The following is a 13,575-nucleotide window of genomic DNA, read 5'->3' as shown; positions in this document are numbered from 1 at the left end:
TTGTACGTAACAGAGGTGGGAGGGGGACGGTGAAAAACAGATGGGAGGTTTCGAGGATGGACTGCAGGTCAGTTTGAATCACATGTATGGGATCTTGATGGGAGAAGCTGTATGTAGAGGTGTCAGATAGCTGGCATAGACCTTCAATAACATACTCCTTTCGGTCAAGCACTACAGTGGTAGATCCTTTGTTTGCTGGCAGGATAATGATGGAGTCATCGGCCGATGTCTCCATCATTATCCGCCCAGCAGACAAAAGATTAACCACTGTAGTGCTTGACCGAAAGGAGTATGTTAGTGAAGGTCTACGCCAGCTGTCTGACACCTCTACATATATCATCTGCCACCAAGATCCCATCCCTGTGATTCAAACTGATATGCAGTCCCTCCTTAAAACCTCAGAACCCTCACTTGGACTATCACCTCAATCCATAGAACTTCTCATCCTGCCCAAACCATGCATCCCACCTTTTACCTTCTCCCTAAGATCCACAAATCCAATCATCCTGGCCATCCTATAGTTGCTGGCTTCAAAGCACCCACTGAAAGTATACCTGCCTTAGATGATCAACACCTGCAACCATTAGTACAAAGACTCCCCTCCTACATGAAGGACACCAACCATTTCCTAGATCGCCTGAAATCTATGGCCGTCTCACTCCCACCACACACCTTGCTTGTAACCATTGATAACATCTCTCTCTACGCCAACACACATGGTCTGTCTGCTGGTCTGTCTGCTGCTGAACATTTCCTCAGTCAGCACACACCTGATTCCAAACCTGTGACATCCTTCCTGCTCATCTTAATCAACTTTATACTTATCAACAACTACTTCACCTTCGAGGGGCAGGCCTACAAACAGATCATGGGTATTGCCATGAGAACCAGGATGGCACCTTCCTATGCCAACCTTCTCATGAGTCATTTGGAGGGGTTTTTCATGGGATCCATAAGTCTTCAGCCCCTGCTTTTGTTTTGATACATTGATGAGATCTTTACCATATGGACTCATGGTGAGGCAGATCTGATAAAATTCCTGGAATCTCTGAATACCTTTTCCCAATTAAATTTCACATGGTCCTATTCCAAATCCCATGTCACTTTTCTTTATGTTGATCTCGTCCTCACTTAAGGCCACATACACACTTCTGTTCCCATTAACACCTACCAACAAACAACAGTACTTACATTTTGCAACTTGCCATCCTTCCCCTGTCAAACGTTTCCTCCCACACAGCCTTGGCATCAAAAGCAAATGCATTTGTTCGGGTGCAGACTCTTTACAGCAATACACCACCACTCTCACTTCAGCCCCCACCACCAGCCTTGTTAAAAAGCAGATTTCCCAGGCCAACATCGAATCCTGGTACTGCTGATCCCTCCACAAAACCGCTTCTGAGCACACCATTGATTGCACATTATTATCCTGGTCTGAAATGTGTCAATCAGCTACTTCAACAGGGCCATGACTTCCTAAAATCATGCTCTGAAATGAGATCCATTCTGTCTGAGATTTTGCCCACCACATTTAGAATAGCTTTCCATTGCCCTCCCAACAATATTCTTGTCAGACCCTGTGCTTTCTGCATCCATCTCCCTACCCTATGGCAGCTACCCCTGTGACCATCCCTGCTGCAAGACTTGCTCTATGCAAACTTCTACCACCACCTATAATAGGCCTGTAACTGGCAAAACATATACTATCAAAGGGAGAGCCACCTATGGAACGACACATGTCGTATACTAGCTGTAATGTAAACATGAAAGGAAAGCAGTGATTGAGAAGGAAGTGAGACAGGGTTGTAGCCTATCTCTGATATTATTCAATCTGTATACTGAGCAAGCAGTAATGGAAACAATAGAAAAATTTGGAGTAGGAATTAAAATACATGGAGCAGAAATAAAAACTTTGAGGTTTGCCGATGACATTGTAATTCTGTCAGAGACACCAAAGGACCTGGAAGAGCAGTTGAACAGAATGGACAGTGTCTTGAAAGGGGGATATAAGAAGAACGTCAACAAAAACAAAATGAGGATAACAGAATTTAGCTGAATTAAATGAGGTGATGCTGAAGGAATTAGATTAGGAAATGAGACACTTAAAATAGTAAATGAGTTTTGCTATTTGGGGAGCAAAATAACCGATGATGGTAGAAGTAGAGAGGATATAAAATGTAGACTGGCAATGGCAAAGAAAGCATTTCTGAAGAAGAGCAATGTGTTAATGTTGAGTATAGATTTAAGTGTCAGGAAGTCTTTTCAGAAAGTATTTGTGTAGAGTGTAGCCATGTATGGAAGGGAAACATGCATGATAAATAGTTTAGACAAGAAGAGAATAGAAGCTTTTGAAATGTGGTGCTACAGAAGAATGCTGAAGATTAGATTGGTAGATTATGTAACTAATGATGAGGTACTGAATAGAATTGGGGAGAAGAGGAATTTGTGGCCCAACTTGACTAGAAGAAGGGATTGGTTGGTAGGACACATTCTGAGGCATCAATGGATCATCAGTTGAGTATTGGTGGGTAGCGTGGAGGGTAAAAATCATAGAGGGAGACCAAGGCATGAATACACTTATCAGATTCAGAAGGCTGTAGGTTGCAGTAGTTACCCAAAGAAAAAGAGGCATGCACAGGATAGAGTAGCATGGAGAGCTGCTTCAAACCCTTATCTGAACAGAGGACCATTACAACAACAACAACAACAACATGTAAACACTGTTCAGCCTTCTACATCAGCATGACTTCGACCAAATTATCAATTAGAATGAATACGCATAGGCAGAGGGTGTATACTGGCAACTTGCAATGTGCTGTTGCAGAGCATGCTCTAGAACACGACGTTCGTGACCTCGGTGCCTGTTTTACCACATGCGGCATCTGGATTCTTCCCCCAGACACCAGTTTCTCAGAACTCCCCAGATGGAAACAAGTACTACAGCATGCCCTGGTTCGCACCACCCACCTAGCCCTAATTTACGCTAGTTTCTTCCGTCTCAGCTTTTCTTCCCTGTAACTACTCTTTCCTTCACTCCGTTTTATTTTTGTACATCTTTCATTGTATTTCCTGTCTATTTTTCACCACTGCCCCTCTACCACCTCTGTTATGTACAATGAACTTAGCTTTTCATTCTTTTTAACTTTTGCATGATGTTGTAGTAGTCTTGCATATTACCATGTCTTCCACGTTTACACTCTCAGGTTTTCAAATCGCGTCCAATGCAGTCCCCAACAATCAGTCTTCCCTTCTCATCCTGTATGGTAAGTCATCCCTAAATCACGGTTCTGGGTGACTTTCCCAAAATCTACCTCTTTTCCTAGACCTCTCAAGTCTTTTTCTTCACCCTTCTCCCTTTCCCGTAAGCCCTTCTGTCTAAGAAGAAGCTACTGACTCCGAAAGCTTGCCCATCACAACAGTCTTAAGTGTGTGTTCTGTCGCCACTTGGCGAGTAGATTTTTTATCTATCCCATTAAATAAATTTATTAATAATTGATTGTTTTCATTCAAATAAAACTTAAGTTGCAAAGGAAATGCGCCATTTACAACAATGAAACACAGTGCGCACAAAAGTGTCTGCCAACAGCAAAACGTGTCAGAGGCTTTAGGACGAAGACTATGCAGTTCTTCTTAAGCCTTTGACTGCTATGCACAACACTGGTAGTCGCACCTTGTGTTCTGCATTGGCGCACTGCTCGCCATGCGCTGAGTGCTGAATGCTTTTGGCGCACTCGCCATGCGCAGTGCTTCAAAAACACTTACTGTTTTTCAGCTTTCTATTTTGTTCTGATCTTTGGTTCCGGCTTTGGAAGAATTGGGGGGGGGGGGGGTATTTATTTACAATATTTACACTTCATTTTCATGTGAGGTGCATTTTTTTAAAAAGTGACATACTTCTACATTCTCTCTAAACAAAGTTTAACAGTTTTATATTGATAAAATTGTTTGTGATAAGTTTTGAAGCATGGATAAACACAAAGAGTTACATTAAATTCCTTACACCATTTTGAGCACAAGGCATGCATGTCTTGTACATTTCTCATTGATCTGGTAAATGTGTTGACACATGTAGTCTTGTACCGTACTCTTGATGTTTAGCACCAATGCTCTCTTGCGATTGATGTAAAAAGTTGCAAAATTTTCTTTAATTACATGGAGATCAAACTTTTCATATTTCATTTTTGTCCCATATTTTTGGTATAAGCAAAAAGCACTGAACATTGCCATGTCCGAAATATGGAAAAACAATTTCCTGTACCACTTAGACAACTTCCCTGTACTTTCCACTGTTTTTATTAGTTTGTCGCTTGGTGGAGGAGGAGGAGGGGATTTAGTGTTTAACGTCCCGTCGACAACGAGGTCATTAGAGACGGAGCGAAAGTTCGGGTTAGGGAACGATGCGGAAGGAAATCCTTTCAAAGGATCCATCCCGCAAAACCTAAATCAGGATGGCCGGAGACGGGATTGAACCGTCGTCCTCCCGAATGCGAGTCCAGTGTGCTAACCACTGCACCATCTCGCTCAGTATGTCGCTTGGTCAACTAGTCCTATTGATTTATTGTAATCTATTACCACACTTGCCTTGGCTTCATTTTCAGATAACCACTCTCCCTATCTCTTTTTGAATTCAGGTGCATTCAGATCTGTGGAACATGCATAGCATCTAGACTTCCTTCTTGTCCTGCAACTTCAGAGCAACTAGGTTTCTCGATTCTAAACATCAGAAGATGAGCCTCCAGGGCTTGAAATGCATAGTGCAGTAAAAAAAACCAACATGTGACTGAAGGTGGTTTCTTCTTCATTTTATGATCAGAATGATATTTCTCCTTTCTTCAGTTTCTCCTCCATTACTGGCATTTCCTCCTGTGTTCACCTAACTGTAACACATGCATTTGTCACTCTATCATACAACCAATAAAATAGATCTGTGCTGGTATACCAGTGTCAACAAACATGGTATGTCCTTTATCCAAGTGAGTTTGGACTATTATGGCTGCTGTAGTTCCAGACACTCCCAGACCAAGATTATCAATGTCTGTCTGTGCCCAACATAAATGATAAAAACCAGTCTTGCAATCACAAATTACAAAATTTTTAATTCCAAACCTACTTCTCTTTGCTGGAATATATTGCTTTACTTTCAGATAGTCTTTGAACAGCATCAGAGATTCATCTAAGCAAAGTTTCTCATAATGAAAGAAAGTTTCCTTGAACATTTTCTGAAAATGATCTACAATAGCCTGAATTTTCGATAAGTAATCCCCATTTAGGGGTGAAGTGTTGTAGAGGAAATGCAGTAAATTCAACAGTAAAAAATATTGGTCTCTGGAGATTACTTCGGAAAAAATTAGTGTTTCCAGCAAAGGATCTGTCAACCAATATTCGTTTAGTTTTAACTTTTTCACTCTAGCCATCAGAAAAGAAGACACTATAAAAGCATACAATTCTGACAAATTTGTGTCACTCCACTTGTTTATTCTAGAATTTGTCTTTAGTTTGTAGTTGGTTGATCGATACATATAGTACTTATTTGTTTCCTGGCAAACCACTTCAACAATATCTGTATTTACAAAAAGTCTAAGGAAACAGAGGTAGCTCTCATTCTCACTTACGGGAGCTTTCATTCCTGATGAGGATTCGTTGAACTGATGGCTCTTTGGATTTATGTTTTCACCATTTGTTTTCTGTCATCCTTATTGGTCTTCATTTGAAGATATGAGCGTTCAACAGAAGTACCCAGCTGCGGACTTCCTCTCAATGTTGTAGGCTTTGCCCTAGTAATTGCAGATGGAGATGAACGAGAATCAACAACGTCTGCAGATTGTAAACTATTCATAAGAGAATCTTCTTCATCTAAATCACTGTCTATTGAAGAGCACAGCGATTCTTTAGAGTCACTCTCCATCCGCACCTGTATTATCTCTTCGGAGGTGAGGAGCTTTTTACACCCCACCACAATACGGAAATTCACTATACAAACACAAGTGAATAATAGGCGACTGTTGTCAGAACCAAGAATAGAGTCTTGCAGAAAGGCACGAAACTACAGTTCGAAAGAAATCACAATAGCATCACCGTTGTGTCTAAAGCAAATCACTTGTACAAGTGCTGTGAGTATTGGCCAAAATAGCTGACATCAGCTTCAAATGTAGTCATGTTCCACATATTGAAATGCAATTTGTTGCGGTTAGAGCAAATGATAAAAAGTGGTGAGAGCCCACCAGTAGCACTGCAAACAAACAGACGTCTTATTCAACTGCAGCAAAACAATAGGTGAGCGAACATCTCAGAACTTCTACAGCAGTCGGTCACCCCCAGGCCACAGTGCGCTCAGACTGCTGTAGCAGCCAGCCGCAGTCAAAGGGTTAACAACAAACTGCTTCCAATAAGCGTGACATCTCAACTGTTCACATTAGGTTCATTTGAACAGTTGCCAGTGGGCTCATGTGCATGTGGAGTTTATCTGCATAGGAGCAATGCCTGCTCCCACTTCTGGCTACTTGAAGTGTGACTGTTAGCCGTATCAGCTGTAGCAACAAGCAGCCAGATGCTGCCAGGAAAAAAATTTCTGACACTGTGACAAAGCAAGCCGGGATAATTTTACTTCCCCTCCTGTTTTGCCATTTGCCTCCTTAAATTCGTTTTTCACTTTTCACTAATTACCATTAACATACATAAATATAATCTGCATTTTCATAAAAGAGAAAGGTTGGCCCTCAGTTTTAAAGAATATAACACCAGATGTAATTTTGTACTTAGTTTTATGTATGTAATTGATTTTCTAATTTATTTGGACTATTTCTAGTTAATACTTTTGTTACAGGGTGAAAGTCGGTGATTGTTTCACAACTTAAATTCTATTGTTGACTTATAAACAAATATAAATTCTATAATAATTATAAACATTTGAGAGAACAACTAAGAGTACTCTTAAAGGGTCTATTTGGCTCTATTTGAAAACATGTTAGCAAAGCAAGCCCTTAATTAATTCCAAAGTAATTAACAGTTTTGTTAAAAGTATTGCTTGCATAACTATATTTGTTAATTTCCTGATTTAAACAAATAATACAGCTTAACCCATGTAGTAGAGGAAACTGTTAAAAAGAACCAATTTTTTGATGTATTCATTTAATATATTAGGATATAAGATGAACATCCACAAAAGCAAAACGAGGATAATGGAATGTAGTCAAATTAAATCGGGTGATGCTGAGGGAATTAGATTAGGAAATGAGACACTTAAAGTAGTAAAGGAGTTTTGCTATTTAGGAAGTAAAATAACTGACGATGGTCGAAGTAGAGAGGATATAAAATGTAGACTGGCAATGTCAAGGAAAGCGTTTCTGAAGAAGAGAAATTTGTTAACATCGAATATAGATTTATGTATCAGGAAGTCGTTTCTGAAAGTATTTGTTTGGAGTGCAGTCATGTATGGAAGTGAAACATGGACGATAACTAGTTTGGACAAGAAGAGAATAGAAGCTTTCGAAATGTGGTGCTACAGAAGAATGCTGAAGATTAGATGGGTAGATCACGTAACTAATGAGGAGGTATTGAATAGGATTGGGGAGAAGAGAAGTTTGTGGCACAACTTGACTAGAAGAAGGGATCGGTTGGTAGGACATTTTTTGAGGCATCAAGGGATCACAAATTTAGCATTGGAGGGCAGCGTGGAGGGTAAAAATCGTAGAGGGAGACCAAGAGATGAATACACTAAGCAGATTCAGAAGGATGTAGGTTGCAGTAGGTACTGGGAGATGAAGCAGCTTGCACAGGATAGAGTAGCATGGAGAGCTGCATCAAACCAGTCTCACGACTGAAGACAACAACAACAACAACATTCATTTAATTTAATGAGTGATGTTTTAATTGTAATTTCTGTAACTTTAACTTCAAACAATGTATAGTTGCAGTACTTCTTATGGTGAGGATGTATAAGGGCCCAATTTTTGGCCTCTAGACAGTCAGTCCATGGTGGAGTTTCAGACAATAAACCTGTATTGGTTAGATCGACAACAATGTATCTGTGAAATAAGTGTAACACAATTAGGCTGTGTGTTAAAACAATGACAGTGTCTGTTCCATACGTACATTATTAGTCTACAACAGCTGTGAAGTGTGTGGTTAGGCTTTTACTGCTTGTAGATGTTCAACAGTAAACTATTGTGACAGTACGTGGATGTTTGCCTGCAACCTATTAATGAGGCTAACTGAAAGTTAAACAAAACAATAGTGCACTGGCCATATATCTGTGTACTACTGGGGGGGGGGGGGGGGGGGGGGTGAACAGTGAAAGTAAAGAACTGTGAGACACAAATTATCACCTGTCAGCTACTTTATTTACAGTAGTCTGTATCGAAAGTACAAACCCCATTTTTCAGCCAGTGTACCAACACAATTCGTCGACACCAAGGACAATCAACAAAGAAATAAAGCAAGCAAACATCACATTTGGTGCCCTGGGTGAGGACTATTGTATGTGGGCACAATAAAATTTTACAGTGACGTGTGAACTCAAGTGGTTTACAAACTTTGACAGTGAAGTGTGAACTCTAGCGGTTTAATGGTTTAAATGGAGGAGACGCAACAGCAAATCAGTGCCGGGGTTTCATGGCTTCAGTATGACAGCAGCCAAACAGTGAGTGAGTTCTACGGAAGCAGCCACTGAGCACATGAGCAGCCAATCAGCATGCAGGTGGACACAGCTGACTGTGGGTAAACAAGACACCTCGCTGAGAGACTTATAACTTGCCACAGCAGTGCAGAAGATGAATCAGATGAGAACTGCAGCAGCAGCAGCAGAAGAAGAAGAAGAAGAGTGATTAAATACAAAGTAATTCATTACAAAACCCATTTTATATTAACCCTTTGACTGCTGGGGATGTGTAAACTTGTCATGCCTTGCCGTTCCCTTGGTGCACCTGACGTGTATACACGTGGTCTTGTCTCTTCCCTACAGCGCTAACAACGTGTTTACGCGTCCCGCACCTCCAGCCTTTCCGCCACTAGGGACGAGTTTAGGCACGCTGAGTCGCAGTTACCTGAGCGCTACAGGCGTGTACACATGCAAAGCTGTCTTTCCGCCCTCCTCCCTGTTCAGTGGTCTGACTGTATAGTTCGAGAGTGCATATATGTTTGTTGCTGTGTTGCATCTTTGCAGAATTCAACGTAGATTCCTGTATTTTTGTTAGTTTTCTTGTTTTCTACGTGAGAAATGTCACTTCACCGTGGTTGCACAGATAAAGAAATCCTGGATATGTTCACTAAGAGCGACAGTGAGTGTGAATTATCTGACGTTGCTAACAGTGATGAGTCTTCAACAGAATCTCGAAGCTGTAGTCCTCAACCCTTTACATCAGAGGGGAGAGCAAGAATTACAGTCGGAAGTTCCTCTGAATCTGAGGAATCAGAAAAAATGGTGCAAATGGCTCTGAGCACTATGGGACTCAACATCTTAGATCATAAGTCCCCTAGAACTTAGAACTACTTAAAACTAACTAACCTAAGGACATCACACACACTCATGCCCAAGGCAGGATTCGAACCTGCGACCGTAGCAGCCCCGCGGTTCCGGACTGCACCGCCAGAACCGCACGGCCACCACGGCCGGCAGGAATCAGAAAGTGACAGTGAAACGGTTCAGAAAAGAGCGCACTTAAGTGACACATTTGACTGGAAAGAAACCGATTTCCAGCCATTAAACCATAACTTCAATGACTCGAGTTCAGGACACAAATGTCAGTTAGATACTGACCCAAGCATTCTTTCATTTTTGTGATATTTATGTCTCAAGAACTGTTGCAATTCACTGCAGGCGAAACAAATTATTTTTATGTTTACACCAGAGAAAATACTACAGAATCCGTGAATTCTCGATTGTCAAAGTGGAAAGACACTGGAGTTGAGGAAATGTATTGTTTTGTTGCTGTTTGCCTTTTAATGGTGCTAGTTAAGAAGTTACTACTTCTGAGAATGTTACACTTCAGTGATAACTCTGCGAGTACTGGAGGCGACAGTCTATTCAAAATTAGGATGATTGTTGACAAAGTTCGTAAGACGTTTTGTAATTCATTTCGCCCACATCAAAAGATTTGTATAGATGAAAGTCTTTTCCTGTTCAAAGGACAATTATCATTTAAGAAATTTATTCCAACCAGGTGAAGTAGACATTTGTACTATGTGACTGTCAGAGTGGGTATATTTCAGATTTTATTGTATATACAGGCGCAACAACAGAAATTGGGTTCCACAATTTGGGAAAAAGTGGCGACGTAGTGTCAACTGTTATGGGACCATATTTGGAACAGTCATATTCTACAAGTCGATAACTGGTACTCCAGTTCGGACCTGTTCCTCTGGCCTCACAACTATGGAACAGCCGCATGTTGCACTGTTAGTAAGAATGGGCGCAACATACTAAAACTGCAGAAGAAATTAAAACAAGGAGAAAGTGAATTTAGGTCCACTGACAAGGTCATTGCTATCAAGTGGTGCGATAAGAGAGAGGTGTACATGTTGACCACAAGTCACACAACACAAATGATTGAAACAGAGAAGATTGACAGAAATACTGGCGAAAAAAGAAAGAAACCGCAATGTATTGTAGATTACAATTCGAGTAGGGGTGCAATTGACCATTGTGACATGTTACTGAGCTCAGTGCGCAAGACTGAAATGGTATAAGAAATATTTTTTTCACATTCTGGATTTGTGCATTCTAAATGCTCATGCTCTTCATCGGTCAGTAACAAAGTGAAAAATGGCACTGGCAGAGTTTCACCTTTATCTTGCAAGGGAGATTGTAGAAAAATATGCTACAGAACGGAGAAAAGCTGGTAGGGGAAGGCACTACGATGACAAGAATCCTCTGCGATTCACAGAGAGACATTTTCCGGCTGTTATCTTGAGTGAACATTCGCAGAAAAGTATGCTAATGCACAGATGCGTGGTATGCACGAAACAGAAGTGCGCCGGGGAACTAGATACCAAAGCAAAACTTGCAACGTTCCAGTATGTATTGTATGCTGCTTTGAGACTTATTATACAAAGAAGCCTTACTAATCATTGGGAACCAAATCTGAGAAAATCTACTGACACTTCTGAATGAATTACTACAGAAAAGGCAAAAAAAAAAATCTATTTTTAACTTTGCCAGTGCTGGTCAAGAAGCCCGGGTCGAAAAGAAGGATGGGAAATAGATGCAACAGGTGTAAAATTAGTCCATCAAAGCCTGACTTCTTCATAAGTAGCAATTTACTGGCAAATGAACAGACTTGGTGATTGAGATGGCGCAATATCTGTACTGTGGTCAATGTGATTACACCGAGTACATTGTGCCAGTATAACAAAACCCATATATTAATCTGGTAAGATATATTTAAATTATTAACACATAACATGGACAGTTATATGCTTTTATCGTTAGTAGTACAAATGTAGATCACATTCGAGCTACTTGTACAAAACATGTTTTCCATAACTGATTTTAACGCCTTTGATCAACGAGAAACAACATGCCAAAGTTGAATCTCTTTTCTCAGTGTAATTTTTCATGCTACTTTGCCTCTTTTGTTAGCCAATATTGAAAATTCAACAAATTGTTCTGAGGAGGGTGGGGGACTTAATATTTGCAGTTCGAATGAGACTGTCTTTGAAGCATTAATAGAAAATGGTATTTGAAAAAGAAGTATCTAATATACCCTGCTTTCATCTTTTCATAAAAATCAACATCGTTTCGACTAATTTTTAGATTATTGGAAAGTAGTTGAGGAATAAAAATTTTTATTCCTTGTCAATCTTTTGCACTCTAAATTTCATTTTCATCTTCTGTTCACACTATTAGATATGCTTAGCCGAAGTTTACATTTTTTTTATTGTTTATTTTTTTAGCCTGATTTTCGCGTCCAACATTCAGTCCATTTGTACAGCTTGGTATGTGTTACAGAGCATAGTTTTTTTTAGCAAAATTGGAACGAAAATACCACATTTTTGAGGTTTTTACAAAATCTTCAATTTTGCGCTTAATTCATTCAGTACTGAAAAATGCTATGGAAATGAAACTTTATATTTAAGAGCCTTCTGGTGTTAGGTTACTACATGTCAAGTTTCACGTTCATCATAGCATTAGTTCAGGAGATGCAAGAAGCCAAACTTCGAAATTTTTTCGGGGTACCTATTTTTCTGGTCGATTTACCTACTATTTCCTGGCTCAATATGGCTCATAAAATTCTTTTCATTATTATTCTTAAGAGAACACTTAACGTTGTACAGGACGGCCAAATTTTATTTCTGTACAAAACAATTGCCCGAGATATTACAGCTCATTTAATTGTGGTTAACCAAATCTGTATAAATTTTACTGCACAGCTGGCCATTGCCATCCTGAATTTCTTATAATTATTGAATCCCAAGTAGGTATTTGTTCTTAAGGTAATCTTTTTTATTATTTGTAACACGTTTATTATGATCAGTGCTGTTTAAACTCGAGGCCTTCTGGAAGGGTATTGGAATTTTCTTGATTTGAAATGTAAACTTAGTTTATAGTCTCTTGTAGCAATTTCATTGAAACTTTCCTTCTACCTATGCCCGTGGGTCCTATTGCGTGATCATGTTATGGCGAATGAACCCACCTGGTTGTGAATGATTGCAGAGGTGCTAATTTAAAAGTTCTTGTTCTAAATTTGATTTTGGATTCTTTTGGAAAAGGTTTACAATCAAGACATAAATAATTTCATTGTAAGTTATGGGTAAAGTGACCCTTTTAAATAATGTTTATTGAACTTTATTTAATTGTGATTAATGTTTGAAATATTATTTCCAACAGCTAATTATGCTGACGCCAAAGTGGTGCCATGCATTTTATTGGGTAGGAAGTGCCTGTTACTGGAAAGCAGTAGGAGGTGAGGAGTAGAGGTATGGGACAGATCTAGCATCTTCACTGACCAGAATGACCCATTGGTGTAGGATTGGAGTAGGAATGAACAAGGATATTGTGTAGGTTGGGTGGGTGGCAGAACACTACTTTGGATGCTGTGGGTAATATTTTGGGTAGGGTATCCCTCAGCTCAGGGTACATCAAGAGGTAGTAAAAGCCCTGGTGAAGGATGTGGTTGAGCTTTTCAAGGTCAGAGTGATACTGGCTAAAAGGTATGCTGGTAGGTGGCTGGTCTGGTCTTCTCTATCATATCAACAGATTGTTGGGGAGAGTGTACATATCCTTTATTATTTTCAATTTTTATTTAATCTAAAATATTCTATTTTGGTAACAACCTTTGATGAGTGATATTTTCATGTAAGACAATGGAACCCAAGAATATTTGAAGCCAGTGCTGACAAAATTTATGAAAAATCTCTTATTTGTATTTTGATTCAGTGATGATTGTTGTTGTTGTGGTCTTCAGTCCTGAGACTGGGTTGATGCAGCTCTCCATGCTACTCTATCCTGTGAAAGCTTCTTCATCTCCCAGAACCCACTGCAACCCACATCCTTCTGAATCTGCTTAGTGTAGTCATCTCTGGGTCTCCCTCTACAATTTTTACCCTCTACGCTGCCCTCCAATACTAAATTGGTGATCC

The 13,575-nt window shown here is 39.9% G+C and overlaps 1 protein-coding gene and 1 non-coding gene across 2 annotated transcripts in view; both read right to left on the bottom strand.

Moving 5' to 3' along the window:
- Positions 1 to 13,575, bottom strand: part of LOC126278988 (minichromosome maintenance domain-containing protein 2-like) — a 247,361-nt gene that overhangs the window by 46,776 nt on the left and 187,010 nt on the right. The window lies entirely within an intron of this gene.
- Trnaa-cgc (transfer RNA alanine (anticodon CGC)) lies at positions 4,450 to 4,522 on the bottom strand. Its single transcript has one exon. It is a non-coding gene; the product is annotated as a tRNA-Ala (tRNA).

This window comes from Schistocerca gregaria, chromosome 6 (genome assembly GCF_023897955.1).
Source record: "Schistocerca gregaria isolate iqSchGreg1 chromosome 6, iqSchGreg1.2, whole genome shotgun sequence".
Taxonomy (NCBI): Eukaryota; Metazoa; Arthropoda; class Insecta; order Orthoptera; family Acrididae; genus Schistocerca; species Schistocerca gregaria.
Note: the sequence above shows the minus strand (reverse complement) of the source record. Positions and strands in the feature narration are given on the sequence as shown.